Genomic DNA, 16,575 nt, shown 5'->3' on the forward strand with positions numbered 1-16,575 from the left:
TTGACTATAGCTCTGCTACAAGCTTTCCCTGCTTTATGAATATTGCCTTATCCGTACTAAGAAAGAACGTTAGTCACAAAGTTTGCCAATTTGATTAGATTTGTTTTTCTAATTTTTATAAAATCCGAATTATAATGGGCCGAGCCTCACTCAAACAAAATCAGACTAAAAACGCAAATAGCGTTAAATAAGCAAATTAAACAAACCTTTTAAGCATGCATCTATTCAGTGGAACCGTATGAGAAAAACACAGATCACAGCACTTAACCAAATATTCTCCAACCAAGATAATTAGCTCAAACTTTTAGACACTACTTGAAAGTTCTGTGGTATCAGAAGAAACGAAGCCATTACACATTCAAATCAATATTCTGAGTAACGTTATCTTATATTTAGAAACAAAGTTACAACACGAAAGGAAACTCCATCTTTTTTACCAAATAATTCACAAATGTCTGTAAATTGTTTAAAGAGAAATGTTTTCTAAAATTTAAATTGTTATACTTGTTTCTGCAGATGTGTGCGCCTTCAATAAATTACCCCTGTAATCCACAGAAAAAAACTGTATCTGTTTTCCATCGGCTGAAGAAAATTTAACTCTTATACAGAATGATCTGCACATATGACATACGTATGTATATAAACTTACCTTGACTTTCAAAGTTATTGATAGAAGCAGAAAATATCCAAGGCATCTACAAAGATGTTTTTCCACCTACCAAACGAACGACTTTGTGGTTAGCTCATCTGTAACGGACGAATTCGTAGCTTCCACCACTAATGACATTAGTATGCAAGAAAACACTGCAGCAGAGGTATAAGTTGAATGTTGACGGAATTTCGGTATGTGTGAATAAAAAGCTGGAACGTGCTGTTGTCACAAAAAAATATTTCAGCCACAATGTCGTCCACTATTATAGTACCTACTCTTTATTTAAAATGGCACTGTAAATCATATATAATGGTACGTATTAGGAACTTGCCAAGAACATAGGAAATATTTAAAGAGTTAATTAAGAGAAACATTTTGAGTGTTCAACCGGTGACTTCTAAATCGCACACACATCCTAACCAGTCGCAATATGGCACATAGGGACGCGGTTTGGTGTGTCTTAAGGTCACGAAGCGGCTCTCCCACCCGTTGTAAATTTTCCCGACTCAGACTTCTTTTAAACCAGTTTCAAGGCATTCCTCGACGGTTTCCCGAGATAAAATTTCTCGGGTAATCACCTATCTTGTTGCAACGTTTCAATGAGTTTCCAACCCATCAGCTTCAGGAGAACTGTTTTAATTATATTTATTCTTAATTTCATTTCACTTACTGATTACTGGCGTGCAGTACATCTACATCTACATCCATACTCCGGAAGCCACCTGACGGTGTGTGGTGGAGGGTACCTTGAGTACCTCTATCGGTTCTCCCTTCTATTCCAGTCTCGTGTTGTTCGTGGAAAGAACGATTGTTGGTATGCTTCTGTGTGGGCTCTAATCTCTCTGATTTTATCTTCATTGTCTCTTCGCGAGATATATGTAGGAGGGAGCAATATACTGCTTGACTTTTCGGTGAAGGTATGTTCTCGAAACTTTAACAAAAGCCCGTACCAAACTACTGAGCGTCTCTCCTGCAGAGTCTTCCACAGGAGTTTATCGATCACCTCCGTAACGCTTTCGCGATTACTAAATGATCCTGTAACGAAGTGCGCTGCTCTCCGTTGGATCTTCTCTATCTCTTCTATTAACCCTATCTGGTACGGATCCCACACTGCTGAGCAGTATTCAAGCAGTGGGCCAACAAGCGTACTGTAACCTACTTCCTTTGTTTTCGGATTGCATTTCCTTAGGATTCTTCCAATGAATCTCAGTGTGGCATCTGCTTTACCAACGATCAACTTTATATGATCATTCCATTTTAAATCACTCCTAATGCGTACTCCCAGATAATTTATGGAATTAACTGCTTCCAGTTGCTGACCTGCTATTTTGTCGCTAAATGATAAGGGATCTATCTTTCTATGTATTCGCAGCACATTACACTTGTCTACATTGAGATTCATAATCAAATGGCTCTGAGCACTATGGTACTTAACTTCTCAGGTCATCAGTCCCCTAGAACTTAGAACTACTTAAACCTAACTAACCTAAGGACATCACACATATCCATGCCCGAGGCAGGATTAGAACCTGCGACCGTAGCGGTCGCGCGGTTCCAGACTGTAGCGTCTAGAACCGCTCGGCCACTTCGGCCGGCCATTGAGATTCAATTGCCATTCCCTGCACCGTGCGTCAATTCGCTGCAGATCCTCCTCCATTTCAGTACAATTTTCCATTGTTACAACCTCTCGATATACCACAGCATCATCCGCAAAAGATACACAAATATCACATTTAACTTTCTCTTGTGGCACAGGTCTTATTTCACGTTTTCATAAATACGAAATAAAATCAGTCATCACCTTTCAGGTGGTAGGGCCCGCAAGCTAATATGTTCATATAATCTGGAAGCATTAAAGTGAAAAAAATTTCAAAATCAACTGTTGCCCACATAAGAATGACCTATACACAATAGCGCCCACCTTATCATGTTGTATGAAACTCTTAGCCCCTTTATCAGAAAAGAAGAATTTGTTAAAAACTTATGAATAATGGCATGTTTGGTAAAACTACACAAATTGTACGAAATATGAAATACCTAAAACCAGCGTCGTCCAGAGAATGTAGATACCCAGGAACTGCATTGATTGCAACATATGATTTGGAAAGGGGCATTATTTTAATGGATATTTAGTAGGTATTGAATTAAACATACTGAATTTAGTGTTTTAAAAGCAAATAGCAATAGGAATGACTATTTAGGGCATTTAAGAGATCCATCTTACACATGGTCATTTCCAGTAAATCCTGTAAAACTGTGTTAGGAGCATATGATTTGATACTTCACGTTTACCTGTAAATGACAGATATAACATTCCACTTTTTAATATAAAGAAGGTTGCTTCATTCAAAGACGAACGTAATGGTGAATATGGTACGGAATTTATCAGACAATGAAATAAAATATATGCATTTGAGACAATCATGATGTGTAATGTGGAGAGAAAAAGGGTGTGGAACAGTCTTCTGTTAACCATTGATGATTACCGGTAATGCAGGTTGACTCCCTAGTTTAAAAATCTGTACATTATGTTATTCGTTATTACGACAGCACATAGGCAGGTTTTAACAGCTGAAACCACATTCGCTGATTCTAGACTATCATCAATGACTTTAACACGTTTCGTAGAAGGCCAACAGTTTATGAATCACTTACACTACTGAAATGTCTGTAGCAAACTCCACTGTCACCAACGGATTTTAAAATTAAGATGTCACAATATTCCGGTGTTCTGAGCCTCTCGGTGATATACGCTCAGAAGTCAGCAGCATCGAATTACTGACGTCTGCTCTACCTGTCTTGCCTTATTACTTTTCCTTTTGCTTCGGCAGGGAATCAATACTCCCACGATCTCCAAGCCAAAAATACATGGGTACTTCAAGTCATGATAAGCTGAGACTTGTTCCAATGAGCAAAATGCTTAGTCATTCAATTCACATTTGCCAATGTGCAGTAAGAGAAGACTTGGTAAAAACGAGATGCTCAGTCACTGAGTTTAGTCTTGCCGATGCCTGACCGCAGTAATCGGCATTTGAGTCATAATATTATGCCAAGCCGAGTCACATGCACTAAGAACTGGTGAGAATCATTTGCCTCGCAATGAAATGGTTTATGGAAACTTCAAGCGTTACTTCCGCGAACATCACATCATTAACCTGCATCCAAAGTTCGATTGTTGAAGATGGTAAATTATGGATCGTCACTAAAACATCCAAAAATAGTAAGGAAAACTTTTGGGAATAGTCCCGATTTATGCAAAACATATATAGCTTGGACTTTTTGAATATTACACAAAATTCACTGTTGTATATGATAGGCTCTCTAACTGTGGTGGTTTGGCAGCCGTCAGTTGCACCTCACAGTGTGACGATGTGCAGCCTGAGCTACCCATCTGTCAGCTCTCTCGTTTAAGAGACGTCGCTAGGCGCACACATCGTGCTGTCTTCCACTTACAACACGAGTGCAGCTGATGTAAAAAATGAATTTTTCTCGAGAGCAACTGAGCCGTTCCGGGAACGACTCTGCCTATAAATTTCAGATTGGATTCATATGCTATAGCTATATGTTTGAAGTAATGCAAAGAAGTATGATGTTTGATTTAAACGTTAATTTATGAAGACATGCACCGTATGTCTGATTGCCATCAGATACTTATTGCTCTGTTAGCATCGAGACTGTATAACAAATAGTCTAATATACACAGAGGTGACGAAAGCTATGCTATACACCCTACTATCGTGTCGGACCAAATCTTTTGAATCGTCTGCAGAAATATTGAGCCATGCTGTCACTAAAGCCCACCATAATTGCAGAAGTATTGCAGGTGCAGGACACTGTGCACGCATGGACCTCTCGATTATGGCCCATAAATGTGCTATGGGACTCATGTCAGACGATCTGCCTAGCTAAATCATTCGCTTGAACTGTCCAGAATGTTCTGCAAACCAAATGCGAATAATTGTGCTCCGGTGACATGCCGCAGTCTTACCCATAAAAATTATTGTTGGGAACATAAATAGCTGCAAATGGCCTCCAGGTAGTTAAACGTAACCATTTCCACTCAGTGACTGGTTCAGTTGGATCCGAGGGTTCAGTCCATTACATGTAAACATAGCCCACATCGCTACGAAGCTACAACCAACTTTCACAGTGCCTTGTTGACATCTTGTGTCCATGGCTTCGTGGGGTCTCCACCACACTCGAACTCTACCATCAGCTCTTACCAACTGATACTGGGACTGATCTGACCATACCATGGCTTTACAGTTGTCTAGGGACCAGTCGAGGTAGTCACGAGCCCAGCAGAGACACTGCAGGCAATGTAGTTTTGTTAGAAAGGCACTCGCTTCAATGGTCTGTTGCCATAGCCCATTAAGGCCAAATTTAGCCGTACTGTCTTAACAGATACGTTCGTCCTACATGGATTTCTGCTGTTATTTGACACAGTGTTGGTCGTTTGTGAACACAACTGTACGTGAACGTCGCTGCTCTCGGTCGTTAAATAAAGGCCGTCGGCCACTGTGTTGTACGTAGTGAGAGGTCATGCATGAAATGTGGCATTCTCAGCGCACTGTCGACACGGTAATCTCGGAATATTGAATTCCCTAACGATTTACACACTGGAATGTCCCATACGTCTAGCTCCATCTACTATTCCGCTTTCTGTTCATTGCCGTCGTGCTGCCATAATTACACGAATCACCTGAGCACAAATGATGGCTCCGCCAACGCACTGCGTTTTTATACTTTGTATACGTGATACTACCGTCACCTGAATATGTGCACATACCTCAGTGAATGTGGCAGTTATTTATGTAAAGTTCCACTATTCAAGTGTTTCATGTTTAGTACGCTAATTACTGCAAGGCTATGTGAAGGTTTATGATGATGGTTGAGGTCAGTATACCAAAAGACAATTGGTATATGTTTATTATGTATTTTTTAGAGTTGTCTGTACAATTGTTGTTTGAAAAGAAGTCGAGAATTAACTTATGAGCGTTTTAGTGATCCGTAAGAATAAGAACTTGTTTTCCCTGTTGACAAATGTAACGAAAAGCAGATGGCTGTTACACTGCATTATTATTGGCAATTGTGAAATTGCTCTTACCATGAAGTGTGCTATGCTGGATGTGTACTTGTCAATAACCGACGACTCGAATTATGACCAGTGAAACCACCAGCACGCTGCATTCTCCATGCCCAGGCTCCCTCCTGGGCCACAACTTAATAATCAGTTCACTCCCAACATATATATGAGGAGCAGCATTGTTGCTAAGGAAATGCAAGGGCTTTTAATTGAGTTGTGATGAGTTTCACAATTCAGATGTCCCCATCTTTTATGTTTCGCGATAATAAAAGTGAGTTACTGGTTTTTTGAGGCATTGTTCTGCACATTATCATATTTATAAGCCTTTATGTCAATAAATTTTGTTGTGGTGACATTATGAAATGGTTCCGTAGTACATCAGAGTTCGAATGCCCTTGAAAATAAATTTGGTACTGTGAACTGCAGCAAATTTGCTATTATCAGAGTGAAATATTTTTCTGCGAAGAAATCTTTCCTTTCAATTTAATTTCTGATACAATCTTTTAAATCTTCTTTTATAAGCAAAATATAATTTTATGCACATCATAGCTGCTAGTAATAGTTTCCTCTCGTGACTTTGTTTAAACAAGTACTATGACTTGAAGGCCTGTATTAGCTGAAGGAACTGACTCGCAGTGACGTATATAAATCTTATCTGCGGTTGAAAATTGCTCAAAGTATGTGTACCTATTTAATTGCTTGATTCCCAAATTCATCAAGATAGCATTTACGTATATTTGCCTCACAGTATTGACCCTTTGCCACGATATTTGCCAACTTTCGCTCTCCTTGTTATTGCTCGCGTGGCAACTAAAATATTGATAAAGGGATGAGATAAAATACGTTGCTACGAAAAGAGCCCTGAAATACCTTTTAGGGATGCTGTGCTGTGACTTTCTTTGCATAATTAATTTTCAACAAAACAAAATATATTATCTTATTATTATTCTAGATCTGGCTTTCTCTAAAAGGAACATTGTTTCATTTCTGTAACTCGCTATAAAGTTCAACATATATTTCTTACTTTACAGTTATTGAAAAGGTTACTCAAAATTATTTCGTTATCAATACTGATGTTACACTACGCAATCTTTGTTCAACATCAAAATTTTGCAATGGATTTTGTTAACATTAAAACACCAGTAAGTACCACGACTAACACTAGAACATGAGACTATTATCAGAGAAAATATGTTTTCACTATGATGTTTGCCAGACCAGAACTACGCACAGCAATATTTCTTTTATGTCATGAAAGTAAATTATCTTTTTGCACTGTTAATAATATAACATCATCCGCAGCCCGCGTGCTCCTCTAAAACACATCATAAAATCTGCTGCTCTGTCCTGCAATACCGAACGCCGAAAGAAATAATTTTAGTTCACTATTTCCTGTCCGATTCTTTGCGGTACGATTGGTTTCATTTAATGCAGTTTGAATGCGTCGCGACAGCGGCTCGTTCGTTTGTTGCGCAGCGCTGCACACGAATAATATTTAAATAGCTTTACAAATCAATGCCTAACGATGTCCTTCTCTCAATCTTGACAAAAGAATGCTACACAAGCATACCATATTGCGTCACAGACTCTTCCTACTTACGTAACTCCAAAAAGACGACAGAGAAATTAATGCTCGGCCACTACTATTTATACTCGGTTTAATACATTTACATCTTTGTTTGATATTTAATAAGTATCGTCTGTGGCGGTTCCAGTACTCGCCGACACAGATATTATCTTTCAAAAATAGATACATAATTCTATACAAGTATAAAACATGACACGTAATGGTTTCTCTTTATTACATAAATTTCACAGAATCATTGTCCATGCAGAAATAAAATTATGATCATCCAGTTCAATTATTCTTTTTGTTTTACCACATATAATATGTGTTTTGCCAGGACACGTTACACAACACATGAAGCTCCTCTCACTACTTTCGTAACAATAATTAAAACTTTGTGGTGCTTATGTATGACACGTAACTTTTCTTCTCGTTTGACATATTTCGATTTTGATCTTTGCTGTTAAAAAAAAATAAATACATGTAATTTTGTAGTTTAGATCTTAGCTCAAAACGGAAACAGACAGAGTTATATGAAGGTGAAATAACGAACCTATTTCAGTGTTGGCTGCATTTGCAATACACTAATCTCACTCGTTTATCGGATATTACACATTTTTTACATTTAATTATTTCTGCACCTATAGCTTAAACTCTTTATCTCACTCATTAATACATTGTCACATAACCCAAAAATAATTTCATCTAACGGTAAATTAAGGTGATCTTACAAATTTAAGATCCAGTGTTTTCTGTTTTTTTTTTTTTTTTCAGAAATCTATACGCCCGTCTCTTTGACTGCTGTGGTGTACGCCGATATCGCACTCCTCGATTGTGGACTTATATAGAACCGTATACCAGTTGCAAACCAGTTTGGAGGTGTGCACAGCAGGCAGACATTTGTTACAGTTTTCCCGTAAAACAGATAAGTTTATTACAGTTTTGTTGTACAATTGGTAATTAGTTGTAGTTCTCCTGTAAAATGGAAGGAAACTTGATGTTGGTTTGCAGTAACTTGGGTCAATTTGTTTCAGTTTGTGCTGCAACGTGAGCAGTTCATCACAGTTCTGTTGTAAATTGCACAGTTTTTTTGTGATATGGAGGGCACTTTATTGTCGTTTGTTGCGACATAGGCAATTTGTTACAGTTTTGTTGTAACATTAGACGATTTGTCACAATTTTGCTGTAGCAATATGGGAGTAATGTGTTACAATTTCGTTTAATGCTTACCTGTAACAGGATATAAAATGGTGACACATAGGTAGCTTGGTAGACTCTGTCAGAACTGATTACAGTGTAACAACCTACCCAGTGTCACATGAAGTTTCTTGTTTTATTTTTTCGTTGTGAAAGCGACATTGGGTATTACGAAACGAAGAGAAACAGATGGACAAATCCAAAAAATATATAGTGCCACGCTGAAGAAGCAACAGGGGGTTATTCATGTAGGTACAAAGTGGGGAGTCTTATACTTTTGACTACCCAGTTTGGGCACTTTTCAGGGTCGGCCATCCCCCCTTTTCGGCTGTTGGGAGGGACGTCATGATCAGGTGATCTGAAGTGCCACCATCTTGGATCTCTCTAGAGTATATAGGACGCCTTGATAACCACAATTTATCCACCTCCTCGATTTCTATTTCACCGCCTATGGCCGTCCTATCGCCCTCACCCCCACCCGTAAGTACCTTGGCGTCACCCTTCACCGTCGCCTCTCCTGGACCCCCCACCTCCAGACAATCCAAGCCAAGGCACGCTCCTGACTCCGCCTCCTCAAGCTCCTCTCTGGCTGTGCATGGGGTATGGGGTCTGGACCCCTCCACCATCCTCCATACCTATAAATCCCTCATCTGCCCTATCCTCTGCTACGCCCACGCTGCCTGGATCTCCGCTCCCCCTACCTTTTACAAATCCCTTCAGATCCTAGAACGCCATGCTCTTCGCCTCGCCTATCGCATCTGTCTCCCCTCCCCCACGCGGATTCTGTACGAACTTATTCCGTTCCCCCACCTCCTCCTTTTCCGCAAACGGTTACGGATCCTCTACACCTCCCGTAAACTCGATTCTCCTCACCCACTTGTCTCTCCCATCCTCTCCCGCCCCCGTCCACTGCCGCATCTGTATTTCCACGCCCCACCTGCTCTCTTCCACTGTCCATACCCTCTCCCAAGGTGGCTTCTGTCAGCTCCCCATCCCTGATGATGCCCTCCTCCCCTCCATATACCCCTCCAACCAACTTTGATACTCCCTCCCTCTTCCTGTGTTTGTTCCTATGGGCACCCTCTCTCCCTTCTCTCCCCCTTCCCGCCCTCCTCCCTTTCTCCCCACTCCTCCTCCGGGTTTCCTCTACCCCCATACCTTCATTCCTCCTACCATCTCCTCTGCCATTGGCATCTTTGATCTCCCCTCTCTGCCCGCATCTCGTGGTCGTGCAGTAGCGTTCTGGCTTCCCACGCCCGGGTTCCCGGGTTCGATTCCCGGCGGGGTCAGGGATTTTCTCTACCTCGTGATGGCTGGGTGTTGTGTGATGTCCTTAGGTTGGTTAGGTTTAAGTAGTTCTAAGTTCTAGGGGACTGATGACCATAGATGTTAAGTCCCATAGTGCTCAGAGCCATTTGAACCATTTTTGATCTCCCCTCTCTCTCCCCCACCCCCTTCTTCGGGACTCTTGGCAGGTCCACGTTAGGTGGACATTCAAGCGCCGGAGATCATCGTCATCAGTTTCTCGTGTGTGTGCCACCATGTTTGTGGTTTAGTGTTTTTCGTCATCACGCTCCTTCGTTCACCTGTATCGTCTAGTCGTCAGTGTTTGAGCGCAGTGCCGACAGTTTTTAGTGTTTTTTCGTCGAGTGTGAACGGCTTCGTGTTGTTTCTGTGTCTACTGTTTTTTGCCGCCCACTTTGTTCTGTATCTTCTGTATCTCCATTGTATTTTCTTTGTCAAACTTGTGGCTGAAGAGCAGCGTACTATGCCGCTGCCAGCCAACCTTATGTAAAATGTTGAATAACAATAAAGAAAAAAAAAACACAATTTGTCATTATTCTGTGGTGGCAGAAGGTGTCGAGATGCCGTACTCCAAAGTGCTAAACATTCCTCAGCTATTGAGGTAGAAGACAATATCAACAAACAAAGGCTTTGGTTTTGGATATTATTGGAGAAACTAGACAAAGTCCTTAGTGCTGTTGGTAATATATATTACACTGAGAGTAGTAGGCTGCTTAGCAAAAATATTTAAATGTTCTTACACCTATTACAGAACAGTTTTTTGACAACATTATGTTGGTTATTATCTGCGATCAAGTGGACTGCCAAGAACAATTAAAAATGAATAGTTTGTAACGTTAAAGAAGGATATGTACGGTGTATTTGATAATTATTTACTTGGAAAATTCTCCAAGTTCATTTCTGCAAGGAAAAAGCGCTATGGCAAAACTACTGTTCCTCCTACACGACAACAACAATACTGCAGACGGAGGAAAATTCGAGAAAATGGCAAGAAATCGTTGGAAACCATTTCGAGTAAAAGTAACAATCCTTTGGTTGTACCATATAAAGTCGTACTGGCTGACATAAAAATGGCTACTAATGGAGGAGATGCCTGGAATATTACATCAGCTTCGTGTAGATGACTGTTACGTTTTGACTGTAACGCAAGAAACAGCTGAGATTTTACGCAAAATTGGGCCGTATGATTACTTAACATCATATTACAACTTCTTTGTGCAAGGTAACTGCCAAGGAAACAACGATGTTATTGTGAAGAACAATAAGACTGTGGACTACGACTATGTAAAGTATCATGTGTTTGAACGTGCGGAAGCTTGTATCACTGTTTTAAACAACAACGTACAGTATTTCCAATACTGCGCTCTTTGTCAGTCGCTTCTATCTGGTGTACACTAATGAACAACTTACAGAACGGCTGCTATGTTGTGTTTAGCCATATGTCAACTGGGGCATTAAGAATATCCAAAAGCTGACGGCCCTACAACGAAATCTTCCAGAACTTTGTGGCCGAGCAAGACGTCTATGTTCGGTCCGCCAATATTTTTAATTATTTACCTGTAAATTACGTGGAGATTATTAACATAGACGCCAACAAACATGGAACAAATATTAAACATCTGGTAAGTGCTATACTAAAAGTGGAGAAACATGCTTTCTCAATACAGAACAGTGCTCTACGTAATACCACTAAACTTACGTGTTTTTCTGAATTAGAGCCGATTCTCAGAAATAATGTTATTCCACCAATGTTAAGGATAACCATACGCTATTTAATAAAATATTCCTTTGAGGAAAGATCACGTGTAAACAAAAAAAAAGTGAAAACTGGATATATGGCAAATCAACATCCATGAAGAAAGAACAAAAACTGCAGTTGCAGAAAGAAGAGGCAATTTGAAAATGTGGAAGTAAAGCTTGATTATTACTTTAAACACGGTGTAAGGAAATATCTAGATATGACTGGTAAGTACAACGTATCCACTTTCACTGTAAATACCAATGGAAAATGGTCATAGTATACCAACAGAAAATGGTCATATTTTGATGTACTTGCAGACAAAAATGGATCCAAGATCTTGATTTCTAAAGATCTGTCCCCATCACATAATGTACAATTCACAGTACTAGTTCCGGCCGTTACCATCTCTCGGTGTGACAAAGTATGTCGAGATGGACCTAGGAATGCATAAGAATAACAAAGACATTTACTATGTTAGAGGTCACATGAAAACTCTGTTTATAGACCCCCATTCCCGTTTGGATCTGTTTGAAAGGATGGCTACATTCCATCTAAATGTGGAGGACTGGAAATTGTGCGCTAGCTACAGAAAAGCCATTACAGAGTCTAAAACCAGCGGAATGATTATATTTAATAAGCATTCATTTACTAAAATTGGAAACATGAAGCCCATACTGAAATTCAACAAGCATATGGATGAAAAGAATTGGCAACATATACTCAAGAAAACTTGGAATGCTTTAAAATAGGATATAAGGGGTTAAATAAAAGTCTGAGGATTCCCTATGTAGTACAAACTGCAAGAAGAAAATGAGTTAATTTTTGAAGCTGTAAAAGAGACACGCTTATGGAAAAAACCGCAACACCAAAAAAAGTAGAGTAATTAATCTTCGGGAATACATTTGGTTAGATTACATATTTAAGTGATTGTTATTGCTAGATCAAATGTGAATGTAAGCACGAGATAAGCCATTTCAAATGCAAAATTCTGGTAGATTAATAGACGGTGTAACCGCCAGAATACTGAATACAAGTATACAAATGTGCATTCAATGTGCCGGATGTCAGTTGGTGGGATGGAGTTCCACGCCTGTTGCACTTGGTCGGTCATTGCAGGGACAGTTAACGCTAGTTTTGGATGACGCTGGAATTTTCGTCCCATGATGTCCCATACGTGCTCGATGCTCGATTAGAGACAGATCTGGTGACAGCAGGCCAAGGCAACATGTGGGCACTCCGTAGAGCATGCTGGGTTTCAACAGCGACATGTGGGAGAGCGCTATCCTGTTGTAAAACACCCCTGGAATGTTGTTCAAAATGGCTCTGAGCACTATGGAACTTAACATCTTAGGTCATCAGTCCCCTAGAACTTAGAGAACTACTTAAACCTAACTAACCTACGGACATCACACACATCCATGCCCGAGGATTCGAACCTGCGACCGTAGTAGTCCCGCGGTTCCGGAGAGCAGCGCCTAGAACCGCACGGCCACCGCAGCCGGTTGGAATGTTGTTCTTGAACTGCAGCACAATAGCTGGCATAACCATACTGACATACCAATCTGCAGACAGGGTGCGTGGGATAAACACGAGAGTGCCTCTATTGTCATTCGAAATCACGCCCGAGACCAGGTAGGACAGTTGCCTAGCTCGCAGACAAGTTTATTGCAGGCCCCCAACTGCCCTTATTCTAAGCAACACACAACACATGCCCATAACTGGTCCTATGACAGAAACAACTTCCATCAGAAAACACAACACACCTCCAACCTGCCCTCCAATGAGCTCTCGCTTTACACCTCTGTAGTCGCAATTGACGATGTTTCGTGTTCTGTGGAATGCACGCTACAGAGCGCGTGGCTAGGAGCTGTCCTTGAAGTAACCAATTTCCAGCCCTTCGTTGTGTCACTGTCACGCCACCTGCTGCTCATATTGATGCTACAGATGCAGTACGATGCACTAGAGCCACACGCAGAACATGATGGTCTTCTTTCTCGGAACCTTCACGTGGGCGTTCGTAGCCCGGTCTTTACGCGATCATAAATTCTTGCGACCACCGCTGCCATCAATAATTGACAGTGGCTACATTTCTGCAAAGCCTCTTTTAAAAACGCAGACGAAACATTCGGCTTCTAATAGCCCCATTACACGAGGCCGATCAAACTGATTGGGATGTTGATAATGGCGTATTTGTTGCGTTAAAGGATTTCGTGACCAACACCAACTTCCTACACGATCAATCTTAAAGGTAACTTCCGCTCGCGACCGTTAAAGCGTGTGTTTAAAGGAAATCTGATTTTCGTCCACATTGTGGCGCAACTAGCGCTAATCTGACTGGTGCGAAATTTGAATAGATATCATCTTTCGTTTACCCTTCTTGGTGTTGAAATTTTTTCCGGCAGTGTAGTTTGTGGGTAAAAGCCAGATACGAGTTAGAATGTAGGGATATACTTTCTTTGTTTTTATTAAATTACTAGCCGCAAAAAGTTAGAAGATCCAAATGTAAGTGAAAAATTAAGCTGGATGTTATTAAAGATACAGCAAAACAAACATAAACAAAACTTGTTTCCGGCATGTAATTGTATATGCAACAATTAATAAGGATTTTGTAAAAGGACATCGGTTTATTATTTGATTCCATGCCAAAAATCTTGTTTTCAGTGCCTTTTGATGCCGATGTAGTAAAGTAGCTGTGTGTGGGTAGCTGGCCGACCTTGAAAATTGGTGAAAACACAGCATTCCTCCTTATTTCTAGATTTCCGGAAAGCACTTGACGTGGCGTCCCATTGCAAGGTGTTAACGAAAGTACGAGTATATTGAATAGGCTCCCAGATGCGTGAGTGGCTTCATGATTTCTTAAGTAGTAGAACGCAGTATCTTATCCTCAACGGCGAGTGTTCATCAAAGACAAGGGTACCGTCAAGTGTGCCCACGGAAGCGTGACAGAACCGTTATTATTCTCTATGTAAGTAAATGATTTGGTAGACAGGTTCGGAGGCACAGCAATCTGCAGTAGTTTGCTGATCATGCTGTGATGTACGGTAAGATCCCGTAGTCGAAGGGTTGTGTCAGGATACAAGATGGCTTAGACAAAATCTCAGGTTGGTGTGATGTTTGGCAGATACCTCTAAATGTCGAATAATGTAAGTTAACGCGGATGAGCAAGAAAAACAAACCCATAATGTTTGGATGCATTAATAGTGTCCTGTTTCACACAGTCATATCATTTACTCACCTGGGCGTAATGCTGTAAAGCGATATGAAATGGGACGAGCATGTGAGAATCCTGGCAGCGAAGGCGGATGGTCGACCTCGTTTTATTGGGAGAATTTTGGGAAAGTGGGGTTCATATGTAAAGGAGACTGCATATACGATGCTAGTGCGATCTTTTCTTGTGTACTGCTCAAGTGTTTGGGATTCGTACCAGGTCGGATTACCAGAAGACGTCGAAGCAATTCAGAGGTGGGTTACTAGGTCTCTTACTGGTATGTTCGAATCACAAGAAAGCATTAGGGAGATATTTTGGGACCTCAAATGGGAATCCTTGAAGGAAAGGCGACATTCCTTCAGTTGAACATTATTGAGAAAATTTAGAGACTTATCTGAAAACCAAAAATTTCTGCATAGAGCAAGCTTAAACTAAATAAAGGTACTTTTATACTTTAAGCTGTGTATAGGTCCGCATTGGGAAATTTTCAGCTATTTTTGAAAAACTTGCAATCTTTGTGGTGCTATCTGTCAGACAGAGGGAAGCAAAGTATTGTTTGTTGGGATTTCAATGTAGATATTCTGAAAGAGTCCGATAGCAAGCTTGACCTTGAAGCATTACTTGGCTCTTTCGATTTGACGTCAGTTATGCATTTTCCTACTCGGTTGGTACAGGAAAGCAGCACACTGATAGATAATGTTTTTAAAGAGCAAGATAAATTTAATCCAATAAAAAGTTTTCCTGTTAAGAATGTCTGTCCGATCATGATGCACAGCTAGTTACATTATATGACCTAACTCCATACAGTAATGCAAAACATTCTCTAAAATAGTGCATTGAATTAATGATTTAACAACTGAAAATTTTACAGAAAGCTTGCAATAGACTGGGATGAGGTGTATAGGGAATCTGATGCTAATTTAAAATTTAACCATTTCATGATACCTTTATGAGTGTATTTGGAAACAGCTTCCCCAAGAGAACAGTGAAATATAATTGTAAGAAACCATCTAAATGCCACGGCATACTAAAGGGATAAAAATATCTTGTAAACAGAAAAGGGAGATGTATGATTCCAGAGTCTCGCGGCGATAACATTGAATGAAATGTTCTCGGGTTCCCAACCGCGTCAATTGCTTAAAACTACACGAGCTTTCGGCCAAGCACTCCTTGGCCATTGTCAAGTGTTATGACTGCCAGTGGGCTGTTGGTGCGCCCTTATATACGCTAGCTGCCGGCTGTGACGTCACTGGTGCCCGTGACATTGCCATACATGGGCATGTTTTGAGTCGGCGTTCGATGTGTCCTCTTCAGCCACGCCATCGCCGGATCCCACGCAGCGCTGAGCTCCAAGCCACCGTCTCTATTCAGGGTGTATGCGGTAATTTTTATTTCAATAGCTTCCTTTATTAAACTATCCCAGAAGCCGTTAGTGCGAGCCACGACAGAGGTATCGTCAAATGTATCTTATAACTAGGAGGAGCAATGATACAGAAATAGTGAAGCATTACAAAAACTACTGCGCTGTATTAAGAAAATTTATTAAAAATCCAGAAGTGTGTGCATTATTTCTGAGATTAGCACATCTGGTAATAAAATTAAAACTATTTGGAATATTGCTACAAGGGAAACAGTGCAACTGAGAGTGCAGGAAGACAGTATTTCTATCAACCTCAATGAAAAGTTTGTTAACAAGAACTCAGAAGTAGAAAACGTTTTTAATAATCATTTTTAAGTGTTGTGAAGAAAATGGGATCTGGCTATTCATTAAGAAATGCAAGAAAGTGTATGTAAGAGGCAATACTTATTCAATTTGATA

Source organism: Schistocerca nitens, chromosome 7 (assembly GCF_023898315.1).
Source record: "Schistocerca nitens isolate TAMUIC-IGC-003100 chromosome 7, iqSchNite1.1, whole genome shotgun sequence".
In the NCBI taxonomy this organism is placed as follows: Eukaryota; Metazoa; Arthropoda; class Insecta; order Orthoptera; family Acrididae; genus Schistocerca; species Schistocerca nitens.